Genomic DNA, 27,013 nt, shown 5'->3' with positions numbered 1-27,013 from the left:
ACAAAAATATTTATATTATTTAAAAAATAACTAATAAATGGTAAACGAGCCGAGCCCGAGCCGAGCTCGAGTTTGAAAATCTACTCACGAGCCGAGCTCGAGCTTTGGAAATAGAGCTCGAAACGAGCCGAGCTCGAGCTCGAGCTCTGTGTAAGTTAAACGAGCCGAGCTCGAGCTCGAGCTCGGGCTCGGCTCGTTTGCACACCTAGCAAAATGAGGTAGCAACAAATAACAAATCCAAATAGTCTTTCCATAAACTGAGACCACTTTAACCACCCCTTTACTCTTTTTAGCACCAGGATCTTCCTTAAATTCTCCTTTTCTTTTCTAATAAATCCAACTCCACACTCACCAATCAACATGATGATGCATCACAGGTTACAACCCACCTTTTAAACCCTTCTTGCCTTTCAAATCATCACAATCCAAAGGGCTGTAACTCTATCTCTTCTTTAATATAAAAAATATTCAATTTTTATTATAAAGTTTGTTTTTTTATTGGATTTTGAAAAGGGGTTTTGATTGTTTTGTTGTTAGTAGTAGTAATAATAATAATGGCAATGCCTAAGGATGATAAGGGGGTGATGATGGATAATGGCAAGTATGTTCGGTACACACCTGAGCAGATTGAAGCACTTGAAAAGGTGTACCATGAATGCCCCAAACCGACTTCTCTTCGTCGTCAGCAGCTGGTTCGTGAATGCCCAATTCTGTCCAATATTGAGCCAAACAGATCAAAGTTTGGTTTCAGAATCGAAGGTAAGTGTTTAAAGTTTATACAAATTTAGGGGTTTTCATTGTGCTTTGGAAATTTGGTTTTTTTCATTGTTGTGTGATCGAAGAAATGACTAGAAAAAAAAAGATTGTGTTTATGAAATGTTTCTTGTGTTTTGTGGATTTTGGTTGTGGTTAGAAACAAAGACATGCAATGAAAAAAAAGTTTTATTATTTTTTGTTTATCGGAGTGGCTTAATGTGATATTTGTTTTCTTTATAGTTTCTTGTTGGTTCTATAAATTGTTCTTTGACAATATAAAAAAGATTGTATTTTTGTCACGAATCCCCTATGCGGTTGAACATTGAGCCCAAACAAATCAAAGTTTGTTATTTTTGTTTCTTCAAAATTTGTGATATGCGTTGTGGGTTTTGATTATGGTTCCTTGTTGGATCAAAATTAGGTTCTTTTCATTGTTTCATGACAAAAAATGACTGCCTTTTTTCGGTTTTATGAAATGTTTGTTGTGATTTGTGACCTGTTTTGTGGATTTTGATTGTGGTTCCTTGTTAGAATCAAGGATATGCATAAAAAAAAGTTATATTATTTTTGTTTCTTGGAGTGATTTTAATGTCATAACTTGTGATATGTGCTGTGGGTTTTGTTTTTACTCCAACTTTTGGTTCTTTGATCGAAAAAAATTGTCTAACATTTTTCTTTAATAAAATAATATAGAAAAAATATTGTGTTTTTTTTTTTAAAAGTGAAGTTAGAATGAAATGTTTGTTTTTGATCTGTAACTGATGATGTGTGTTTGCCGTTTTTTGTGTTTCTTTTTCTATTTTTAGATGCAGAGAAAAACAAAGGAAAGAATCTTCACGTATGCATAGTGTGAACCGAAAGCTGGCAGCTATGAACACGCTATTAATAGAAGAAAACGAAAGGTTGCAAAAACAAGTGTCACAACACCTTGTGTGCTGCGGCCGGCCAAATGTCAGTATTTTTATAAATGTGGTATAGGGGTGTTTTGGTGTGTATCGGGAAAGTGATTATCTAAAGTTCTCATAATCCATTTAATTAGCCCTAAAATAATTAGCTTTAAAGGTGGCAATTCGGGTCAGGTTCAGATTGGTGGGTTGTAAACGGGTTTGTTAAGTAAAGCATGTTGTATGTCTAATCTTCTAACTCACAATTTTATATCCAAATGCTAAACAGCCCGTTTATTAAACATGGTACGTGGGCCGACCCGTTTAACAGCGAACCCTAGACCATTAAGTTTTGGTTTGTGTTCAATAAAAGCACAACCAAACACTAAGAAACTGAATTTGATAATTCATGATCAAATGACTTTCAAAATGCATAATTATTAAGTTGAAGTAAGAAAGTTGATTATTAAGATGCAAGTACTGTCATCTACACCTATTCTTGTGTGTAGTCAGTTAAGTTATTTAATTATCATTCTTTAAATGGCAATATCATGATTATGATTATCATCTTCTAAACGCACATCCAAACACTCCTTTAATGAATAATAATGTAACCTTATTTGTGCTTTTGTGTATAATGTGTCGGGTCTTTATATTGCAGAATGCACATGCTACTAATGACACTAGTTGTGAGTCGGTTGTGACAAATGGTCAACGCCGATTGACACCTCAGCGCCCATCACGGGATGCTAGTCCTGCAGGGTTAGTCAAAGATTAGTTCTTGCTCTCATTATTGTTTATCAACATATAATTAATTTTATTATTTTATTTATTTTATTGTTTTGCAGACTTTTGTCCATTGCAGAAGAAACTTTAGCAGAGTTTCTTCCCAAGGCAACTGGAACTGCTATTGAGTGGGTCCAAATGCCCGGAATGAAGGTGACCCACATAGTTGCTCATTTAAATTTTCTTATAACTAACTTGTAATTAAATGTGACAAGATTGGCGGCTTGGGTCAAAATGAGTTTTGCTTTTTGTTAGTTTGAAACGGTTGGACTGGCGTCAAGCTCCCGGTCCAAAATCTTTAAATAATATAATTTTTGAAAAACAAATATTTAAGGGGTTTTATGCAATAAAAATACACCTTGACGGGTTTCTTCTAAGCTCTTGTTTTATATCGGCTTGACCTGTTAAGAGATAAAAATATAACCAACGTGCTTTTCGTGATTATATACACGTGTGTGGTTCATGTGATGCGTGATAAAACACACCAGACATGTTATAGGAAAAGCTGGGAAAAAACACTTCGAAGGAGAAAATAATATAATTACCGAATTGCCATTTAGACACATTTAATTTGTCATTTTTTGTATGCTTGGAAAATCTTGGAATATCAAAATCATGCAAAAGTATAAAATATGATTCAACTATCTTAGACATAGTTGTTGCTTTATGTCCAACAAGTTGCACATCTGTTTAGATTTCCTCGTGATCCCGCTTTTAGTAATATTAATGGAAATGATGATGAAATCCAGCATGGCGTAATTACATGCGTCCACATTGATGACGTGGCAATCTTTTCGGTTTTCAGTTAATCAGTTGAATCTGGAAGAATTGGGTTTATTACTTCATATTTCAAGGACTTTAAAAGTTTTTTGCACACGTGTAATTTTGACTTTTCTGTTGTCTATGTTGACTTGCAGCCTGGTCCGGATTCCATTGGAATCATTTCTGTTGCTCATGGTTGCAATGGTGTGGCAGCACGAGCATGCGGGTTGGTTTCTCTCGAGCCTACAAAGGTTAGTAATGTCATTTTCTAGTTTGTCATTCAATGGTCATAAAGTCAAAAGATTTTCACTTTGACTTTCGTGTCTCAGGTTGCTGAAATTATCAAGGATCGCCCCTCGTGGTTTCGTGATTGTCGAGTTGTTAATGTTCTCAGTGTGCTACCTACCGGAACTGGTGGAACCATTGAGATTCTATACATGCAGGTGATAAATTTTCTTAGTGGTTTCGGTTTTGACTCGTTGACTTTATGAACGGGTTGTTTTTTGATTTTTGTTGTTAGCTCAAAAATGCCAATTCAATAATTTATCTAAAAGTGAAACGTGACCAATGGGTTAAACGATTCAAATAATAATTTAGCTAAAGGGGAAACATGATCTATGGTTTTAACGGGTCAAATTAATAATTTAGCTAAAACTAAAAGGGACAAAACAAGCTATTGTACACCAATTTTTGCCTTCACATTATCTCATTTACTTTATAATTGTTATTGTAGCTTTATGCTCCGACAACTTTGGCCGCGGCTCGTGACTTTTTGTTGTTACGCTATACAACTGTTACTCAAGATGGCAGTTTAGTGGTATGTTTATTATTTTTGATTTATGATTTCCTATTTTGTTTTTCTTTTCCATATATGTGTGTGTGTGTGTGTGTTATGAGCATTTATTTTCTTGTTTTGTGGTTAGCTTTGTGAAAGATCACTGCCAAGCATCCAAAATGGTCCGTGCATACCGCCGGTTGCAAACTTTGTGCGGGCCGAAATGCTGCCTAGTGGGTACTTAATTAAACCATGTGAAGGTGGTGGTTCAGTTATTTATATTGTGGATCATATGAATTTAGAGGTAAATTGTATTATTTATATATTTATTTTGTGGGTTCAATTGGGCTAGGATTGTAAACAAGCCGAGCCAGGTCAGGATTGGAAGTGTTTAGTGTCGAGCCAAATCGACCAGTACATTGAAAGTACTTTATTTGAACCAATGGCCCGTAACCCGTTACCCATTTTGTCACATCTACTATTTATTTATATTTTACTTGTTTTGATTTTTAGGCATATAGTGTGCCCGAAGTCTTGCGCCCCTTATACGAATCATCAACCGTGCTTGCTCAAAAATCGACAATTATGGTATTTGACACATTTAACATATTTCATAACGCTTAATAATAGAGCGTTTATTAATTATTAGTTATTAACTAAGATATACTACATTGATAGGCGTTACGCCAGCTGAGACAAATTGCTCTTGAAGTTTTACAATCGGGCGCCCCTAATAATTGGGGCCGAAGGCCCACAGAATTAAGGGCACTTAGTCAGAGGTTGAGCAAGGGTTTTAATGAGGCTCTGAACGGGTTTGCTGATGAGGGATGGTCATTAATGGGTAGTGATGGGGTTGATGATGTCACTGTTCTTGTGAATTCTTTACCCGAAAAACTTATGGGATCGGTTCTACCAACTGCCAACGGTTATTCATCAGCTGCTCATGTCATTTTGTGTGTGAAAGCATCAATGCTTTTACAGGTTGGTGACAGAACGGGCTTGGGTTAAATATGAGTAATGTTTTGGTAGGGGTCAAAACACTGAAAAAATTGGTGGGTTGGCAACAAGTCAAAAAGGGTTTGGGTTAAAGCAAGACATTTCTTCACGGGTCAAAACGTCATTTTTTTTTGTTACGGGTCAAAATGAGTCATTTTTTTGTATGATTTGAAACAATCTTTTCTATTTCTAGTTAGCACCAGGGTGAAAAAAATGGACGGCTTGTGTAACGAGTTAAAATGGGTTGAGGTCAAAAGAGTAATTTCTTTTTGTTACGGGTCAAAACGAGTCTTTTTATTTTTTTGTATTGTTTGAAAAATCTTTTTTGTCTAGGTAGCACTAGAGGTCAGCCAGGTCACAAATATGGACAGCTTGTGTACGAGTTAAAATGGGTTCGGGTCAAAACAAGTCTCTTTTTTTGTTACGGGCCAAAAGAAATCATTTTTTTTGTATGGTTTGAAACAGTCTTTTTTTTTTGTCTAGGTATCACTTGAGGTGACAAAAAGGACGGATTGTGTAACGAGTTAGATTGGGTTCAGGTCAAAACGAGTCACTTTTCTTTTTGTTACGAGTCAAAACGAGTCACTTTTTTTGTTGTGGTTCAAAACAGTCTTTTGTGTCAAAGTGGGTTTGTGTCAAAACCGGAAAATAATTTTTTACGGGTCAAAACGAGTTGGTTGGGTCAACCTGAAACACTGTCTAAACTTGAAACTTTTTTTTGGTAAAATTTTAGAGTGTCAAACATGGTTAGAGAAACTACTTTATCTACTTTGTATTAATTAAGTCACTTGTATGTTTGTTTTGCCTCTATATTTTCTTGTTATGTTGCTTAATGTTACATTTTTCTCGCGTGTTAAATATAATTACAAAATTTATATGATCTTCCAGGATGTTCCTCCAGCACACCTGCTTCGATTTCTGAGAGAACACCGTTCAGAATGGGCAGATTACAATATTGATGCTTATTCGGCTGCTGCTATTAAACTTGGTCCCTGTAGCTTACCGGGAGGGCAAATTGCTAATTTTGGAGGTCAAGTGATTCTTCCCCTGGCCCACACAATTGAGCATGAAGAGGCAAGTTTAGATCTCTCCGTATTTTCAGCTTTAGAGTTTAGACTCATCTTTGTTATTAGCATATACACATGTCAATTTCTGGTTTAGGTTTGGTATAAACAGGTTTGGGTCGAACACCCGTAAACCCGTTTAGCTAAACGGGTCATGTTCGTGTTGACTAGGTGATTTCGCGAGTTGACCCGTTTAACCCTTTTATTTTTTAAAAATGTGTTTTATGTAACAAATAATATTGTTTGGGTATTCTGTGCCAAAATTTAAAACTAAAAAAGTAGTTGACAGCAGATGATATAATATATGTGTTTCATATACATTTGTATTTTTTTGTTGTAAACTTGTAAATTTAAACGGGTCGTGTTTGTGTCAGCCCACGATTACGATTTTCGTGTTCGGGATCACATGTCTGACACAGTTTTCGTGTTCGCGAACACACCCCGTTTAACACCCCTATTAAAACTGCTTCCTGCGTTATTAATCAAATAAAGAGTTTTAATAAGCATCTACACATTCTTTACATTTTAAAACATTTGTTGAGTTTTATCTCACTTTGTGTTGCTTAGTTGTTGGAGGTTATAAAGATGGAGGGCGTCACACATTGTCCCGAAGACGCATTAGTACCGGGAGAGATGTTTCTTTTACAAGTATGTTTTCTTTAATTCTCGGTTTATTTTCTGTTTTAGTTATACGCAACAAACGATTCAAGTTAACGTCTTTTTCGTAATTATTAAATTGTAATAGCTATGCAATGGAATGGATGAGAATGCTGTTGGAATGTGTGCCGAGCTCATATTTGCTCCAATTGATGCTTCGTTTGCTGACGATGCACCTCTTTTGCCTTCGGGTTTTCGTATCATTCCTCTTGACCCGATCAAGGTATCAACATGGGTGGGCTGGTCGAAACGGGTTGCGTAACTGGTCAAATTGGGTAATTAATAAGACTGGTTGAAACGAGTTGGTTGTCCCTTACAAACCTTTTTTGTCTCGTCTTTTTTATAAATTCTATAACGTGTGTTAAATGATTACGGAAATAAAAGATATTTACTTTTTTAGATGGCATGGTTTTTTATGTTTCCATGCATTGTGACTAGTGTAGGGGTGTTCAGTTTTTGGTTTATTCCTTTTTCTATTTTTTATTCAGTCGTAACCGAAACGAACCTGATAAAGAAAGTTGATTAACCAAACCGAATAAGAAAGTTGTATATGCGAACCGAACTGAACTGAATTCTTGCCTTGATTTTGGTTTCTGCTTATATTCTGGAATCTGGACAACAACAAATTCAAATATATTTCTTTTAACATGTCCTAAACCGGGGGTTTAAAACCATAATAAAACGTACAACACTGGAAAATAGTATTAAAGGAACTGGTAGCCTACCCAAATAACCGAATTCGTTATTTGGTTACGGTTGATAACTAAATAAGAATTTGGTTCTGTTTTTTTGGTTACCATTCGGCTCGTTTTCGATTTCATCGGTTTGTAACCGAATAATAGACACCCCTAGAATCATGTCTGACAGGTGTTAATGTAGATGGGTTGGGCATCGTGTCAAAATAGGTAAGTTTTTGGGCGGGCCAAACAGGTCGGAAGAAAGACAAAATCCTTTTGTCCATTTTTGTAACTAATAAAGGTGTTGAGTATGATTATTACATGTATTGTTTTTAAATATGCTAATTTAGTATGCCTATGCACTAATGGGTGATGGGTCGGTCGGGTTGACTCACAAACTTGCTAACTTTTCTTTTCATAAATAATAATTAGTTTTTTGAAAACCAATTAAGGAATTCTATGCTTTGAATATACACTATTGACGAATAACAACCCGTTCGACCCATATTCAACCCATTCTAATCTTTTTGCTGGCATTTTATTTTATTATTTTTAAGTTAAATGGCATTTTATTTTTTTAATGTGCAGGGTGGTTCGAGTCCCAACCGCACCCTTTATCTTGCATCTGCTCTCGACATTGGTGGGTCCCGCACAAGAACTTCAAGTAATTATAATGTTGGTAGCGGGAGTGCAAGATCCTTTTTGACAATTGCATTTGAATTTGCATGTGAGAGCCACATGCAAGAAGCCGTAGCCGCTTTAGCCCGCCAATATGTTCGAACTGTTATAGCTTCTGTGCAGAAGGTTGCGTCGGCTCTATCTTCTAACATGAACTCTAATGGTACCCTTCAAGCACCGTTAGGCACCCCTGAAGCACATATTTTAGCTCGATGGATTTCTCACAGTTATAGGTAAAAATATTTTACCTGTGTCGACACAAAAAAAATATACAACGCATTTAAAAGTGTAAATTGCTGAAATCTACATGTTTCGTATAAAAACGTTAGACGCAATGAGGCGAGCCTGGGCTCACCCGTTTAACTTAAGAGAGCTCAAGCTCGGCTCGATTGTACTCTTATTCATTGTTTAACTATTTTGTTTATATACATATACATATATTTTATTTCTAACCTATATATGTGTATAATAATATGTACGTTATTTAGTTAGTTTTATCGTAGTTTTTCAAGCTTGAACTCGGTTTGTTAATTACTTATTAATTATTTAGCTAATTTATTTACATACATATATTTTAAATTATAAATTATATGTAACACAATATACATTTTTTAGTTAGCATTATCATAGTTTTTCAAGCTTGAGCTCGGCTCGTTAATTACTTATTAATTATAGTTATTTGACTATTTTTATTTATGTGCATAATATTCGTTATTCAGTTAGTTATTTCATATATATAATATTTATTGTTAATTATGTATTTAGTATACTAAATAAAAATCAATATGCAAATAATAGGCTTGACTAGCCCAGGCTCGTTTATTAAATGAGCTCAGATTTTGGGTCCAACCCGATTGAGCGCTCAAGTTGAGTGTTTTGCAAAAAAAAAAAATAAAATGTAGAAGTTACAAATTATTTTGTAATGTGTTGATGTCCATTAGTCGATATTATATATACTAATATATTAGAGGGATTAAAGTGTAAATGTGTTTATTATTTATATCTCTTGTAATCTCACAATTATGTACAATATACAATACAACAATTTACCAAAGTTAATTTGGTATCAGAGCCTAGGGTTTCTCCCAGCTCTTCTGCCGCCACCAATATTTCTGCCGCCACCTCCAACAGCCGGAAAATAAATTCCGATCAAACAAACAGGTACTCTACTCCTTTTTTCTTTTTCCGAAGCAACAGTCTTCAATCATGACTACCACGATTACTCCCTTTACCTCAGCCGAGAAAACTGTTCACAACTCCCACAAGTTTGGTTTCACTTTGACTCCAACCAACTATGGCTATTGGAAAGCTATGGTCCGTCCTTTTCTTGTTACCAATGGACTGTTTGGGTATATTGATGGCACTATCGTGTGTCCATCTTCTGTACTTCAGCCACCGAATACCTCTAACAAAGACACAGTCGCTGCTGCAGACATCCCGAACCCTAGCCATGCAGCTTGGGTATCCAATGATGCTCATGTCTACATGCTACTCCTGTCCACCATATCTGAATCCTCGTTTCAACATGTTCAAGGAACTACTTCTCGTAATCTATGGCTGTCTCTTGAACGTGCCTATGCACCAAACACATCCTCACGGGAATTCACCTTGAGAACACAACTTCTGAAGATTACGATGAAGGAAAACGAGACATCTGCTGCCTATCTCACTAGGGCTCAAGAGTATTCTGATGCTCTAGCAAATATTGGCGCACCAATGCCCGAAAAAGAAGTTGTTATGCTTGTTATCTCAGGGCTACGTGATGAATACAACCCTCTCAAATCAACCATACTTGCTAGGCAATTTTCAACAGCCTTCAATGAACTTCATAGTTTACTTGCTGACTATGATTTTATGATCCGAAAGGCTGCTCCTAATCCTGAAATTGCCCCCACTCAAGCATTCACAGCAACTACAGCTGCTGGTAATACTTCTGTTCAACCTGAAGTCATGCAAACCCTTCAACAATTGGTCACAAAGTTGGGTTTACAATTGCAGCCCGCTTCTACATCAACCTCACAACCATCACAGGCTTACCACGCGAACCGACCATGGAACAATAATCGAGGCCGTGGTGGATACCGCGGTCGTGGAGGACGTACTCAAAACAACAATTTCAACAGTTACAATCGTAACCAAGGAGGGGGACCAAATCGAAGCTCAGGAGGACAGTTTAATTGGGCCTCGAATCACAACATGGTTCATGGGACATGCAACAGGTGTGGAATAGGTCATCTCCCGTCACAATGTCCAAATCGTGACCCATCCACCTTCCGGGCAAGACAACCGTCCGCGAACTATGCTGACTATCGCTCACAAGCATCTCTCTGGGATACAGGTTCAAATGACCATGTGGCACAGGATACATCTGGATTTGATTCTGCCGAGCCCTACTACGGTGAGGACAGTCTGCATGTTGGTAATGGTACAGCTTTACCTATCTTACATATTGGTTCCTCTTGTTTTTACTCACCAAATAAAATCTTTTCATTAAACAATATTCTTCACGTGCCTCAAATCAAACAAAACCTAATTTCTGTCCAAAAGTTTTGCCATGATAACGTTTACCTTGAATTTCATTCTACTTTTTATGCTGTGAAGGACAAGTGTACACACATTACCCTCCTCACGGGTCCAAGTGACGGTGGACTCTACTCAATCAACCTTCCTAAAGCTCAACCAGTTCCCAAAGTCGCCTTTTCCACCTCTCGTGCGTCTCCTACTACATGGCATCAACGATTGGGGCATCCACATCATCAACTTCTTCAGACTATGTTATCTAAGTATTGTTTACCTATTTCCAATAAAACTGTTGACTTGCATTGTGATTCTTGTTCTGTTGGGAAATCTTCCAAACTTCACTTATTGTCATCTGATTACAAAAGTACTCATATTCTAGACTTAATATTTTGTGATGTTTGGGGTCCCGCACCGGTCACCTCCTTTGATGGTCATAATTATTTCTTATTATGTGTTGATCATTTTTCAAAGTTTATGTGGTTGTTTCCTTTAAAGTGCAAATCTGATGTGTTTGAAATTTTTAAACGTTTTGTTATCATGGTAGAACGACAATTTACAACAAAAATAAAGTGTGTACAAACTGATTGGGGGGGGGGGGGGGGGGTGAGTTCAGAAACCTATCTAACTTTTTTTCCTCCATTGGCATCATTCATCGTCTTTCGTGTCCCCACACAAGTGAACAGAACGGTGTAGTCGAAAGACGTCATCGACACGTTGTCGAGACTGGTCTCACCCTCATGGCACAAGCCAACGTACCACAACATTTCTGGCATTTTGCCTATAAAACAGCAGTTTATCTCATTAATCGGATGCCATCACGGGCTAACTCTACAATCTCCCCATTTGAACTTGTGTTCAAGCGCAAACCTGACTTCTCCTTTTTGCGGGTTTTCGGGTGCCGGTGTTATCCTCACCTACGCTCGTATAACTCCAACAAGATGGACTTTCGTTCCACACCGTGCATTTTTCTTGGGTATAGCACATCTCATCACGGGTATAGATGTTTTGATCCGGACACTGACCGAATGTATATTGCCAGACATGTTCGATTCCATGAAACCTTCTTTCCTTTCCACATCAAGCCTACTGATCTCCCTGCATCTTCCTTACCAAGTCCTTACTATTCAACCTATCCCACCAATGTTCCTGCTACCATCTCTACCGATCCGACCCCACCATCCTTTCCTTCCGTTTCCACTCCTAAACCTCCACAAACCAATACTGACCCACTTCAACACACCACCGAACCTGTTGTCACCAAGTCCTCTCATCCACCACAGCAACCCACTCCACCTATCACTCAAACTTATGATCGTCGTCCCACAAATCAACCGACTGCTCCATCTTCAGCCTTTGACCGCTATAGCCAGTCGGCCGCCACTACCCAAACCGCGGCTGTACAACAACCGCCTCAACGCTCCCGACCCCCCAATCTACGCCAACAGCCCAAGCAAAGTACACCATATCAACCCACCTCACATTACACCACCTACACCTCTTCCATCACCGAACCTACTACCTTTACTATTGCCAACACAGATCCTCATTGGCGTCGGGCTATGGCAGAGGAATACTCTGCACTTATGCGTAATGGTACGTGGACGCTTGTTCCCCACACTTCTGGTATTAATATTGTGGACTGCAAATGGGTTTACAAACTCAAAAGAGATCAAACAGGCGCTATTAAACGTTACAAAGCGCGATTGGTTGCCAAAGGCTTCAACCAGCAGCCAGGTATTGATTATACGGAGACCTTCAGTCCAGTGGTGAAATCCACCACCATCAGAGTTGTTCTCTCTCTAGCTGTCACAAAACAATGGTCTCTCAGGCAGCTTGATGTCCAAAATGCCTTCTTGCATGGTGATCTGAAGGAAACTGTCTACTTAAAACAACCACCTGGTTTCGTTGATCCCACTAAGCCTAACCATGTTTGTTTGCTTCACAAGTCTTTATATGGTCTCAAACAGGCTCCACGGGCATGGTTCCAGCGGTTATCTCAAGCTCTCTTTGGTCTCGGTTTTATAGGATCTAAAACGGATCCCTCTTTATTTATCTACTCGACTAATGGCATTTTATTATATATGCTTGTCTATGTCGATGACATCATTCTCACAGGTAACAACAACAAAGCTATTGACCAGGTGGTGCACAACTTAAGTCGTTCGTTTGCAGTCCAAGACATGGGCCCATTGTCCTATTTTCTAGGTGTTGAGGTTACACATAAAGGGTCGGATATTATTCTATCACAACGAAAGTACATTCATGAGCTGCTAGATCGGACACACATGTCTCATTCTAAACCCGTTCCCTCTCCATGTACCACTAATGCCCATTTAACACTTGGTGATAGTGCCCTCTTTGAAGATCCGGTCCAATATCGACAAGTAGTCGGTGCTTTACAATATGCCACGCTATCTCGGCCTGATATTACCTTTGCAGTTAATAAAGTTTGTCAATTCATGCACTCACCAACTGTGAATCATTGGTCCGCTGTTAAACGAATTCTCCGGTATCTTCATGGGACAGTAGATCATGGTCTTTTGCTCTCTCGTTCCTCGTCCTCTACCTTACATGCATATACAGATGCGGACTGGGCCGGTTGCCCGGATGACCGTCGATCCACGGGGGGATATGCAATTTATATTGGATCTAACTTAGTTTCTTGGTCTGCACGAAAGCAGAAAACTGTCTCTCGGTCATCTACAGAGTCTGAATACAAGGCCTTAGCTGATACAGTTGCTGAGTTGAGTTGGCTCGAAGCACTATTGCGTGAGCTTCATGTTCCGATGAAATCAGTCCCAACCTTGTGGTGTGATAATTTGGGAGCTACGTATTTATCTGCTAATCCAGTTTTTCACGCGCGTACAAAGCATGTAGAAGTTGATTTCCACTTTGTTAGAGAGAAGGTTGCACAAGGAAAATTATCAGTTCAATTTATTTCAACAAATGATCAGATAGCTGATGTGTTCACAAAGCCGTTATCTTCTCAACGATTTCTCTTTTTGAAGTCCAAGCTAAGAGTCGATGCCCGGCCTTAGCTTGAGGGGGAATATTAGTCGATATTATATATACTAATATATTAGAGGGATTAAAGTGTAAATGTGTTTATTATTTATATCTCTTGTAATCTCACAATTATGTACAATATACAATACAACAATTTACCAAAGTTAATTATGTCGAGTTTTCATCCATTTATAATCTTGTGTTAGTTTGTACTTGGGTGTGGAGTTGCTTAAATCCGGAAGGGGAAGAAGTGAAAACGCTCTGAAATTACTTTGGAACCATTCAGATGCAATCATGTGTTGCTCTCTTAAGGTTTTATACAATTTATTATTTATAAAATGAATTCATACCCGTTTGTGTTCATAAGAATAATACTCATGCAGTCAATGCCTGTGTTCACTTTTGCAAACCAAGCTGGGCTAGATATGCTCGAGACAACATTGGTCGCCCTTCAAGACATAAGTTTGGAGAAAGTTCTCGATGAACATGGGCGAAAAGGTCTTTTCACACAATTTGCACAGATAATGCAACAGGTTTGCTAAACATTTAATATTTTGTCAATATTTTTTGTATTAATCTGAATTCGTTTTCAATAATTATCTGTATGTGTAATTATATTTACAGTCATATTTGCTATTTATTTATTTTTAGAATTATGTATAGTAATCTTTAGTTGTATATTACATGATATATATGGTAAGGATCCTAAGAGAACCCTTTGCAAATTGAGAACTTTGAGAACCATTTTGAACCACTAAAAACACATTTAAAAAAAATATTTAAAAAAATCATAAAACAAAAAATAATAAAAATTTTAAAAAAGTAAAAAAACCAAAATTCTTATATTTCATTCCGGTTTCATTAAAAAAAATATAAAAAATACAAAAAAAATAAAAAAAAACGTCGTATTATACACATGTATAATTTTATATAATATTTGGTTACGTAATATACACATATGTACAATATCATTTATCTTAAATTATACACATGTGTACAAAATTATATATGTATATATTATACATATGTGTATATAATTTAGCTAAACCGAGTTTTTTTTTTATGAAACCGGGATGATAAAATAAGAATTTTGGTTTTTATACTTTTTTGATTTTTGTGTTTTTTTTTATTTTTTTATTTTTGGGTTTTTTGTGGTTCAAAATGGTTCTCATAGTTCTCAATTTCAAAAAGGTTCTCTCATGATCCTGATCCTATATATATATATATATATATATATAGGGTAGGGTTAATGTAAAAAACAATATTTTTGTGAGAAGAATAAGAATAGATCTAGGCCCTTGGATCTATGATCTAGTGGTTGAGATTGGTAGTTTCTAAATAATTGTATTGTTTCATATTTACATTGTATAGAGTCATATTTAGGTAGTTTGTTTTATTTTAAAGCTCTTCTCACACTTCTCACAAAACACTTGTTTTTTATTTAAACTCTTTTCTATATATATATATATATATATATACATTTCAATGTCTTCGGTGTGAAACAATTTAATAGGTTGTATACATTAATTACACATTGACCCGTTACCATTATAGCTTTTTGTTTTTTGTTACAATTTAAATATGAACCATATAAACCCTAACAACAATTTATAAGTTAGATTATTAATATTTTCTAATGATGATTTGTGGTTTACCAAAACTACTTTTACAACAGTAATATAATTTATTTTGTGGCAGGGTTTTGTGTGTCTTCAAGGGGGAGTGTGTTGTTCCAGCATGGGGCGACCGGTTTCTTATGAGCGAGCGGTGGCATGGAAAGTAGTGAATGAAGAAGAAAATGCTCATTGTCTTGCCTTAATGTTTAATAATTGGTCGTTTGTTTAAGGAAGTTTGCTAATTATAAATCTATTTATGTGTCTTTTGGAGGTGTTTGTTACCCCTGTCGTATGTAGAACATCATGTATTATCTTTTATTTATTTTGGTTTATAACATTGTTACTTGTTTTGTTTTAAACGAATGCATTGTTGTTCGTTGGTTAGTATTTATTAATAATTAGCGGTAACTTTCAAATGGCTGTCGGTTTTTGATCTTTTAAAACAAGACTAAATTGCTGTTTATGTTCTTTAAACATTGTTAAATTCTAGTTTTACTTTCACTCTTTGTTTTTTACATGAATATAAGTGTAAAAAGTGTGTTGTTTTTAATCCTTTTAACTAACAGACTAGCTAAATTATAGACATTTATAGTCCTTTGGAAACAAAAAAAAATGTAATTTAGTTCATTTTAGACGTGCACAAAAAAACCGGTTCCGGAACCTAACTGGTGGAACCGAACCGGAACCGGTTCCAGTTCCAACCCGGTTGGAACAATACCCGGTTTGGGTATTTTTGTACCCGAAAATCGTACCCGGTTCTCCTATTTGTATGTCAGTACCAGTTCCAACCCGGTTCCTACCCGGTTCTTAATTGGAACCGGTTCGGTTCGTACCCGGAAAAACCGGTTCCGACGGGTTTTTTTTGAAGGGTCAAACAAAAGTCAAACTAGCCGTTGGAACCGGTTCCAACGGTAATATAGCTGTTGGAACCGATTTTTTAGACACCAATTAGCCGTTGGAACCGGTTCCAACGGTAATATAGCCGTTGGAACCGGTTTTTGATGCCCAAACCTATATATAACTTGTTTCCATTAAAAACTAACTATTACAAACCTATATATAACTTGTTTCCTATATTTAAAAACTAACTATTACAAACATTATTAAAACATAAACGATACTAAACATAACAACTAAAACATAAAAAACAAAGTCCGTCGTTTTAATCCGGGAATACTTATTTTTGGGTTGTAGAGCCGGACGACTCTCCCACTTCCGTTTTTTTAGCTTCCAATCTTCTTTTCTCTCGACAATACTTATTCGTATGTTTTCGTAATGTCGAGTTGGACCCTGCTTTAAGAAACTTCGAGCAATATTTGCAACGTGCCAACTCATGTGAGTCGGTCATGAGACACAAATCGTAATGAACCCAAACATCGGGGCATCTTGTTGTTTCGATCACCATAACAACGTCATCATTGGTTGCCACTTGTTGTCGGTTTAAGGTTAATTGTGGTTTGGAGTGTGTTTTATAGTTTTGGAAGTGGTTTAACAAGTAAACAAACAAACCTTGCTATTTATAGTAAGAAAATAACATATTTATAGTTAAAAAACCGGTTCCAACGGTCAAAAACGGCTATATAGCCGTTGGAACCGGTTCCTAACGGCTCTAATATTTAAATTTCAAAAAAAACCGGTGGAACCAGTTTTTACGTAAAAACCGGTTCCGGTTCATACCCTACCCGGTTCTTAAAAGTTCGCATATCTGGGCATCAGTTCGGGTCGGGAACCGAACCGGTTCTTGATTGGAACCGGTGCCATTTTACAACCCAGTGTGAAAAAACCGGTTTGGAACCGGTTCGGGTTTTCCATTTGAACCCGATTTGTGCACCTCTAGTTCATTTAACTACTTTTAGTCTTTTTAACAAACTCTAATATAAGTTTAGTACTTCATTGGCCACGATAGTTTTGACAATGAAAAAAGAGATTATTTATAACATTTGTGATCATATGCACGGTGGAACTTGAGATAAATTCGAGGATTAATTAAAAATATTTGCAGTCGTCTACAGATAGTCTTTGTTTTTTATTATTACAGATCCTATACAACTAGTCTGAATTACAAAACTAGAAAGAATTGTCCATATAGTCAACTAAATTATATTTAAGGTTCTAGCTTTTTAGCCCCAAAACAAATTAAAAATGAAAGAAAAGAAAAATAAATCGCCTTGCGCTCTACCAACTGAGCTAGACGGGCTTGTTTGCTTGTTATTTATAAACTATGAAATTCAACAGTAAGGATAAAAAGTTCCAAGCAACAAAAACCAACTTTTGACACTCAAGTTATAATAAATATGTTACGCTGGTCATGATTAATTTTCACGATTTTAAGTGCATTCGAGTTAGGATGGATACTAATTTATATATCAAAGTACCTATCTTCTATGTGTGTATATTCTCACTTGAATTATAATAAACTACTTAAAAACATGACAAACCTTTGGTTATATAAAAACAAATACATATAGATCATTTACTAGCTAGCAACCAACACAAGTTTCATATCTCAACTAAAAAAACATGTGACAGATCACAAACACAAAGGTTTATCCGTAACGAGAAAACACACACAAACCTTGTTGAAATATTATAATCGTAACCAACTAGACTTGATGGCCAAATGAATTCCTCCTTTTGGGTATTGTGTGGGTAAAGGTTTTTAGAACATGAATAAAATTGTGAAATAAAAGTGATTGTTAGCTAAATTACTGAAAACAAGTACTTCTTAAAGACGTTGCTAGAATCACTTGGCTTAAAAAAAATAGTGGTAGGTTTCAAATAGCTATCTTGAAACTCTAACATACAAGGTTAGTAGTTAGTACTTAGTACCACTTAAGTTAAAGGTATCTATAGTCCTCACTCCTTAGCAATCATATAATATTGTCCATAGTCTTTACGTTATTACTAAGAATGTTTACACAAAAAAGTATTATTTATAAATATGATATACACATGCATGAGCCAAACTAAAAAAGGACGATGCCCATAACGATAAGAAAAAAAGGCCAGACAAACTAAGAATGTGAGTTTGATCAAACACTAAACACATATATTTGTAGCTTTTCAAACTAAGAATGTGAGTTTGATATGTTCAAATTCAAAATGTGTAATTAAAATGGGTAAGGTTATGCTTAAACTAGATTATAAACACCCCCTGACTTCAAAATGTTTTATTTAGACTAGATTATCTTGTCCTCATCCGAGTCATCCGTCATGGATATATTAAAAACCAACACGCACACTATCGGTAAAAACGCATATAATATCAATTTGTGCACTTTTTACTTAAAAGTCTTTTTTTCTTTTTGTAAAATAAATGTTAATAAAGTATTTAAACTATGTTTATTTTATTTAAACATATATAAAATCCAACGTTGCAGGATGTATGTTGTCGTATTTGTGCATTTTAAGATATTTCTAACGCCAAGTGAACATAAAGTGAAAATGCAAAACAGTTTTCCCATATTTTATGGCATTGATACTTTGAAAGGTTCGTCTTGTCTTATATGAACAATCGGCGTGCATATACAAACAAAATGATTATTCTGTTAAATTTAGTAGATATACTTTATAAATATGCAGTAGATTTTTTAATAAACTAAATAGTCATACATGTCTTTTAAATTTATATGCTAACCCAAAATGTCTTGAACCACATTTATAACTATTTTGTCTTTATGTAGACGTTAACTAGGTTTTAGGGTAAGGTTTCAACTAATTACATACGGGCTTGGTCTTTTTTGGCATGTTGTACCCTTGTTCAACTTTGGGCTTGTTGTTTTTAGGATTTAGGGTTTATATATATAGTAGAGACATGTCTTTAAATCGAGTCCGATCCAATCGTATATAGGCCTAACATACACACCTTGTCTTGAATTGAATCATAATATGGTCATTGTAGGTTAATTATGGATGTGAAGACAAGGTCGAATATTGGATTTGCCGGAATTCATTTGGAGTGATTTGGAGTGTATATGGGTACATCTGGCAAGATGTTATTTTCTAGTTTGTTTAAGTAATCATTCTAAATTTCTAATCCATCAGTTTTGAATTAGTTATCTTCAACTTTTATCAAAAGTGATTATGGCGTGGTGGTAAATTGGTAATGTGACTCCTCTCTAAGGTTAAGGTTGAGATTCGTATCATACCCGTATCGTACCGAATTTCATGAAAAGTCGGTATCGAATACCGTACCAAATATATCGGTACTTGTATTAGTTATAAAAAAGTTTATGTTACAGTTAAAATTCCTAACAAATATAGCGTGCCAGTTTTCTAAATAATTAACTCAGTAACTTTTGAAGGATACATGTAAATATATAATTTGATATATTTAATTGTTTCAAATTTTAATGTAAGAATATAATTTTACAATCTTAAAACTTCAGTATTCCGTATTCTATATTTTAAAGAGTTTTAAGTTTTAACAAACAAGCAAAAGTCTTAAATTTCATTCTTTAACGCACAAATACAGAATCGTGTGTATAAGTATAACTCGTCCATTTTAAATTTCAAACCAAATACATTATAACTAGGAACCGAGGGCCAATATGCATAGATTCGGTTCAGTTACATTTTTGGGTTTTGTTTTATTTTTGTCATTAATTAACAATAAACCATTTGAACAATTAAAACAATGAATTCAAGGTGAGTTTGATGGAAACGTAGGCCTCAGCACTCTATCGATCCAACACTAAACATAGCTTTTAAAACTAAGAATATGAGTTTCATGTTCAAACTCAAAATGTGTAATTATAATGTATAATTGTAATATGTAATGGGTAAGGGTTATAGTTAGACTAGTAATTAACCATAAATAAATTTTTAACGTGAGGGTCATAATGTGTATATTTTCCATCACTAGTGTATAATAATAATAATAATAATAATAATAATAATAATAATAATAATAATAATAATAATAATAATAATAATAAGTTAATAATTCTTTAGTGATGTAAAAATTAAGAATTTATAAAAATGATAAATTAAACATGTAGACATTAGTTAAACTAAATTCCAGACATTTTAGTGTTTTTAAGTATTTTTTCTTTTTATTTATATTTTGAGTTTATTTTTTTTTAGGTTTTTTTTACACAAATTTTTCTCACATTTCTGGTTTTTATTTCCCTTTGTTTTTTAACATTTTCTTAATATCGATATATACACTATCTACTTAACTTTATACATTTTTTTATGTTAATAAAGTCTTTAAACTATGTTTATTTTATTCAACGTAATCCAACATTGTAAGAAGTATGCCGTCGTATCTTTACATAAAAATATATTTCGGACGCCAAGTGAATATACAGTAAAAATATGAAATAATTTTCCTAAATTTTTAATAATATATGTGAAAATTCTCCTAATATGAAAACCGGCGACGTACATGTATACTCAAAACGATTATTCTCTTAAATTTAGTAGATATACTTATATTTACTATAAATACGCAAATAGATTTTATTAGACTAAATAGTCATAAATGTCTTTCAAATTTATATGTTAACCCAAAATGTGTTGAACCACTCTTTAAGAGATTGATAACAACTTTTTGTTTTTAGGTAAACGTTAACTAGATTAGATTTTAGACCACCCGTAGTGGTGCGTTATGTGTAGCTTCAAGGACGAAAACGCGGGGGGTACACCCCCCCCCCCCCCGCGTTATGTTAAAGTTTTTTTTTCCGTGTTGTGTCTAAAACGCTAGAATGGGCACGAGAATCAAAATGTTACCGTTGAATGGAGCCGTTGGAGTTTTAAAAAAAATTAATTATATTTATACTATATAAACAAACCAAACTCATATTTTTAACACATTCCTTCCAATCTACCAACTTACACAAATATTTACACTAATATTTCTACCATCATGTTTCCAAACAACAACCAAAATATTCTCGGTTTCGGTCAATATGCTCGTCAAGCCAACCAAAATCCACAACCGAACCAATCTACCGCCCCGACTTCAACCGTACCCGTCCCGCAAATGTATGACCCGCAAATGGCCGCGTACTTTGCACTTCTACAAAACTCTATGCCAAATGCGGTGCCCGGTTTCCAAAACCCATTGACAAACATTTTTGCGGGTTCGGGTTCCCAACCCGCCCCGGAGACCCAACCCGAGGTCGATTTCGTGCCGGAGACACAACCCGAGGGCGGTTCGAGCCAACGCGGACGTTCGAAAAAACACGCAAAGAAGCCCGCCGGCGAACCTCGGGTTAAAAAGACGGTGATATCGTGGAGTATCGACGAGTGCGTACTATGTGCTCGTGCTTGGTGCCAAATATCGGAAGATGCCAAATGCGGTAGGTTTTTAAAATGCATATATATTTTTTTTTAAATTTCTTATAACAAACATTAAACTTGTAATGTTTTTATTTTTTAGCGAACTATAAAAAAACGGGGGTATTTTGGCACAAAATTATAGAGAGGTTTCACAACCTTGGCGGGGACTCGCGTCGAGAAAAAGATTCGTTACTGTCGAAATGGGGCGACATAAACACCAAATGCATGGCTTTCCATACGGTTTTCTCTCGGATGAATCGAACTAGGAGTAGCGGTGTCTCAGACGCGAAAGTCATGGATAACGCGTTGGTTGAGTTTCAACATAAGGTCGGCGGGACCTTCAACTACTTTGGCATTTGGAAAGACCTCTTGAGGTTTCACCCAAAATGGGGCTTGGTGTTGGATGCCGAAGCCGAAGCCGAAGGCGAAGGTGGTCCGCGTAAAAAAAAGTCTAAAACATCATCTTCGGTTGATCCAAACACGCTCCGTTCCGACGCTCGAAACTTCAACTTAAGCGATAATGACCCCGTGAATACTACCGACATGCCTCGGCCGGGGGGTAGAAGAACCAAAGGCAAAGGAAAGGGGAAAGGGGCCGGTTCGTCGTCGGCAATGGGTTCGAATCCCGAATTGGAAAGCCAATTCCAATTAATAAACTCTCGACTCCAAGATTTACACCAACTTGGAACCCAACGACTTCAAGTAAATTTGGACATCGTCGACCTACTTCGAAGGAATGAGATGGACAAAGACATCGAGATTTTATCAAACGAGCTATCCGAAGACGACCCGATAGTCCAATCTCTAAAAGCCACTCGACGAGCGAAAATTTTAGAAAAATATAAATGAGTTTTAGTTTTATTAGTATTATTTATGTTTTTTTATTTTAATTTGATGTATTTTTTTTAATTTAGTTTAATGTAATTTTTATTTGGAAATTTAATGTAATTTTTAATTTTATGTTAATTTATTTAAATGAATTATTATTTAAAAAAAACAAATAAAATTACAATGACTGGGCGCCACGTGGCGCATAACCCCTGGATGTGGAGAGTTATGACTACAGCCTGTTTTTGTACAAAACCATAACTCTGACTGGCCCCTGGATGTGGAGCTTTACGACTACACATGGTCTTAGGGATAAGATTTGAATTAAGGGAAAATTCCCTTATCGTCCTTCGCAAAAGGGTACCAAATTGTCCCCACCAACCAAACCTTTATTCTTTGTTTTATCTATTTTCTACAAAAAGTTTTTACTTTTGCAGACAACTTTTGTATTGTTCTTAATTTTTGCAAGTTAACTTTTACCCCCCCCCCCCCTTCCCTTTGTTTCTCTTTAAACATGTATGTTGGCTTCTTAAGTTCTAGTGATACCCTATCTTTCTCCTTGCCTCTTCGCTTCTCTTTGATAGTTTTTTTTCTATAGTAGCACCATGTTAGGGGGATAAGAGGTAAATGTGAAGCAAATGTCGCCTATGAAAAATGTCAAAAACGTGATCATCGTATTGTTTCAAAAATTTTGTCGACGACCTCTTTCAAAAACATGCCATTGTTGACATGAACACCCCTTGTAGTTTGTCATCGCCGATGTGAATAGGAGTTTGCAAAAAATATCATTATTTTGTTGGGCAAAAAAAATACATCGTCCAACCTGAAAGACACGTCGTCAGTGTGTGTTTGGAGAGGAAATTTCTTAAGGACATTTCATGAATCTCTTCAAAATGAATATGTCTGGAATTTCTTCTTCAACTAATTTCATTTATTATAACTATGGGCTTCATCCGTTTGGGTATGAGTTTACCATTATTCAACTTTAGGCTTGCTTTTTTTGTTTTTTTTTTGTTTTAAGGTTTAATTTAGTTGGTCGCTTCAAACACTTCGATGTGTGAAAACGATAATGACGTGATGTTGGATGGTAATGACGACCACAAGGAAGCACCCAACGTTGTTGATGTTGATTGGTGCACCAAAGGCATCATCACTTCACTCAAGGAACAAAAAGGTGTAAGTTATTGTTAATTTAAGTATTAGATTTAAGGTTTGGTCTAGTTCGATTAATGCTAACACTGCATTCTCGGGTTTTAAATACAAGGAAAAGAAATGATAAGATTAAATAGCGGAGGAAACGAAAAGCAATTATATAATTAAAAGACATTCTTGAGTTAACATAAAAGAAAATAAAGTGTTAATTATATTCTTGAGTTAGATCGGAAGGAAAAGTTAGGAAAAAAAATTGTAACTTTACAATTACGTCCTCATAGCAATATGAAAAAGATAATTGAGATAGGGTAAATTAGTAATATTGTAATGAGCTATAAACTTTTTCTTCACAATCATGTCATATTTGTCTGGAAAGTTTTGTATGAAAAAAGCCTTAACTTTTCTTTTCATTCTCTTTATTTTCTATAAAAAAACTCAAGAATGAAAAAAGAAAAATTTTCTTATCTTTTCTTTTTCAATCCCTTAAATAAAAAAACTAAAAAATGCAGTGTAAGTGTGATTATAATTTATGTATTTTATTATAGAATTGCTTGTAATTTATATGAATCTAACTCATATTTCTTTTAAATGAAGATGTGTGTCGATTGTTCGCTATTATAGCAACAACTAAAGCTATTAACCAAATTCGTACCTACAACATAATAAGATTGTCTTAACAATTTCTTATGGACTGCGTCATGATTATATGGAAGAGACTATTAACCAATTTCAAGGTCGGTTTTTAAACAAATGATGGAAACGTACACATCAACACCCCATCGATCCAACACGTACTAAACACTTGTATTTGTAGTTTATTTATTTATTTTCTGATCGAGCCAGGCAACCAAAAAACTTTATTATATATTACAGTTATCGTGACAAGCAAGACACTCGCAACAACAACAAATTAAGAATGTGAGTGTTTAAATTCAAAATTGTGTAATTATAAATTTAAACGAAACAATTTTCATATGAACACCAGCTAGCAACATACTTATATTTACCAATAAATTTAAGGTTAGGTTTTAATTAATTACATTGTTTAATGTGGCGGTCTTTAAATAAGCAATAGATATAAGGTTAGGTTTTAATTAATTACATTTCTAAATGTGGCGATCTTTTTTTTGGTGTGTTTACACTTTTACCCTTCTTTAGGGTTTATTGGGTTTTATAAGAAGTTAGCGGCGTCATATTTGTTGGTGTTTTTCGCCTGATTTCTTGCCGGTAAGTTCGATGTCTCAAATTGAGGGTAATGACGACGGTGTTGTGGTTGACTGGAGTAAGGAAGGGGCAATCAGTGCAATCAAGTCACAAAATGGCCGTAAGTGATTATTAATTTTAACTGTACGTTAGCAAATGAAATTTCCTATCTAACTCGATCGTATTTGTTTGAAATGAAGCTGTCAGCTGGACCATATCAACCATTGAAGCGGCTCACAAGATCCGTGCCGGGATATTAACAACTTTATCTGAACAATACCGACCTTATCGACTGCGATAACAAGTACAACCAAGGCTTTAAACACGACAGTGTTAGGAAGGCTTTTAAGTTTATTGTTAATATTCGGAGGAGTACTACCCTTACACAAGAAGAATGCAAGGCTACAACGGTTAGTATTATCAATATCTGTGTTTTTTATAAAGTATATATAACCTATGTTTCGTTTTAAAAATGAAGATATTATTAACCCTTGATATTATTGGTATATATTTATGTAATTAATGTATATAATTTGTAATCCACAATTAGTTATCAGTTCACTTTGAAAGGGGTAAATTTGGATTTGTATTTTTTTTATAACAAGTAAATAAAAAATGATTCAATCCACCTTGAAATGGGTCGACTCGGTTTTGTATCGGTTCTCGATTTGAAATGATTTCAGTGCATGGAGTTATTTATTGACCATTGATTATGTCTAACCAATGGTTTATATTTAAGATGACGAAATTGTAATTAGTACTGAAAATGGGCCGATTTGGGATGTATGCTTTTACACTTGCAAGTAACTAACAACTGAAATTCTAACAAAAACATGTATAAAAAAACGAAAAAAAAGGGAGAAACTAAAGTTCCAACCAAGTTTTTTAAACTCCAAAACTTTCTAGTCCAACAGATAAAGCCGGTGGTTCCTGCAAATTAAAGGCAAACTTTCTCGACACCCATGTGTCAAATATTCATGCAAAGTTAAAATATCAGTTGTGAAACTCTTATCAAAGTTTCTCTCTATGAAATATTGTTCAATAGTGGGACAAGCAACTGAATGAAAGTTTTATCGTATTTATTTTTTAAAATGGTTGACTCGTTTAGGCTCGCGAGCTGGTTTGAGCTTGGGCTCTTTCAACAGCCGATCTCGAGCAACTCGGCTCGTTTACACCCCTAAAATCCGGTAACCGATTGTCTGTTTATATTTGGTTTTGTTTCATCGGTTTCAAGTTCGGTTGTTGCTCGTCTTTACCTTGAAGTACCAATAATTACTTAGGGTACTAGGGCCCGGCACAATCTGAACTCTGAGGTACCTAAAGTACCCAAAATGTCGTTTGCTCTATTTTTTATATTAAAACTAAATTATATATCTAAAAATACAAAATAAATAAATAAATAAAAATTTCATTAATTAAAAATAATACAAGAATTTACATTAAAAAACATGTATTTTTTTGGCCCACACACATTTCAACCCATAATCATAATCATATTGGTTTTTTAGGGTTTCACCATTGTAATTTAAATTTGTGCAGCTAAAAAAAGTGGATGAACTTACTGTACAAAGCTATGCGCAAGTTCCAAGTTGTAACGAGCAAATATTGGAAGAGTTTGTAAGGGAAGGGCTGGCAACGGCTTTTATTGATATTTCAACTTTTAGAAGGAAGGGCATGACGGTAAACTTTTTTAAATAATAAACAAAATTGGAAAATCTTATTATATTTTATGTAATAACACTTTGTTACATTTGACCAGGGAATAGTAAGATACAAGCCTATTGAAGAACTAAATCGAACTCACCATGTTGTGAAAGTGGGTTTCGGACGTGAAAATGGGGTTGATTACTGGATATGCCGGAATTCATGGGGCAAGGATTGGGGTGAGGAAGGATACTTTCGGGTGGAGAAAAACGTTCAAGATAGCCGTGGAACCCTAGGTATCGCAACATTGTGTTTTTATCCGATCTTGAATCGTAAGTGATTGGTTGCCTAAACTAGTAGCTAGTATCATGTTGTTTATGATCATATACGTTTTGTTGGATGATCTTTTATTTTAGCTTGTTTGGGATGGATATATGATTAAGACTTGGCATTTTTTTCTTGTTTGAAACTTTAATGCTTCATTTAGCTTGGTTGGGATGGATATATGATTAAGAGGGTATAAAAACAATGAAATACGAAGACACGCTAACCGATTGCATTACTTTAGGTCCAAACTTCATATTTTATTTCCATTACAAATTATGTTGCTCGCTTACCCATTATCCAAATGTAGCTCAATTTGTGTTATATAAAAATTATGTAAATATATAAAATAAAAAAAAATAAAAAATTATAAGCTTTTAATATATATATATATATACTT

General features: G+C 35.2%; 1 long non-coding RNA gene and 1 pseudogene across 3 annotated transcripts; both read left to right on the top strand.

Moving 5' to 3' along the window:
- The first annotated feature begins 482 nt into the window (after positions 1-482).
- LOC143618648 (homeobox-leucine zipper protein ATHB-15-like) lies at positions 483-15,492 on the top strand (annotated as a pseudogene). The gene is made up of 17 exons (XR_013151059.1): positions 483-759; positions 1,563-1,707; positions 2,302-2,402; positions 2,489-2,579; positions 3,344-3,439; positions 3,518-3,631; positions 3,922-4,005; positions 4,112-4,267; positions 4,477-4,551; positions 4,642-4,944; positions 5,848-6,033; positions 6,591-6,671; positions 6,769-6,903; positions 7,946-8,268; positions 13,768-13,873; positions 13,945-14,094; positions 15,260-15,492. The product of XR_013151059.1 is annotated as a homeobox-leucine zipper protein ATHB-15-like (transcript).
- Positions 15,493-25,029: 9,537 nt separating this feature from the next.
- LOC143618647 (uncharacterized) lies at positions 25,030-26,692 on the top strand. Of its 2 annotated transcripts, XR_013151058.1 has the most exons (3): positions 25,030-25,055; positions 26,185-26,325; positions 26,405-26,692. It is a non-coding gene; the product is annotated as an uncharacterized LOC143618647 (long non-coding RNA). The 2 variants fall into 2 exon arrangements; XR_013151057.1 differs by lacking the exon at positions 25,030-25,055 and having other exon boundaries at positions 25,804-26,325.
- The last annotated feature ends 321 nt before the right edge of the window (positions 26,693-27,013 follow it).

This window comes from Bidens hawaiensis, unplaced genomic scaffold (genome assembly GCF_021521415.1).
Source record: "Bidens hawaiensis isolate Kalapana, Puna unplaced genomic scaffold, B.hawaiensis_p1.1 tig00419623_1, whole genome shotgun sequence".
Classification (NCBI taxonomy): Eukaryota; Viridiplantae; Streptophyta; class Magnoliopsida; order Asterales; family Asteraceae; genus Bidens; species Bidens hawaiensis.
This window is presented reverse-complemented; position numbering and strand designations above follow the sequence as displayed.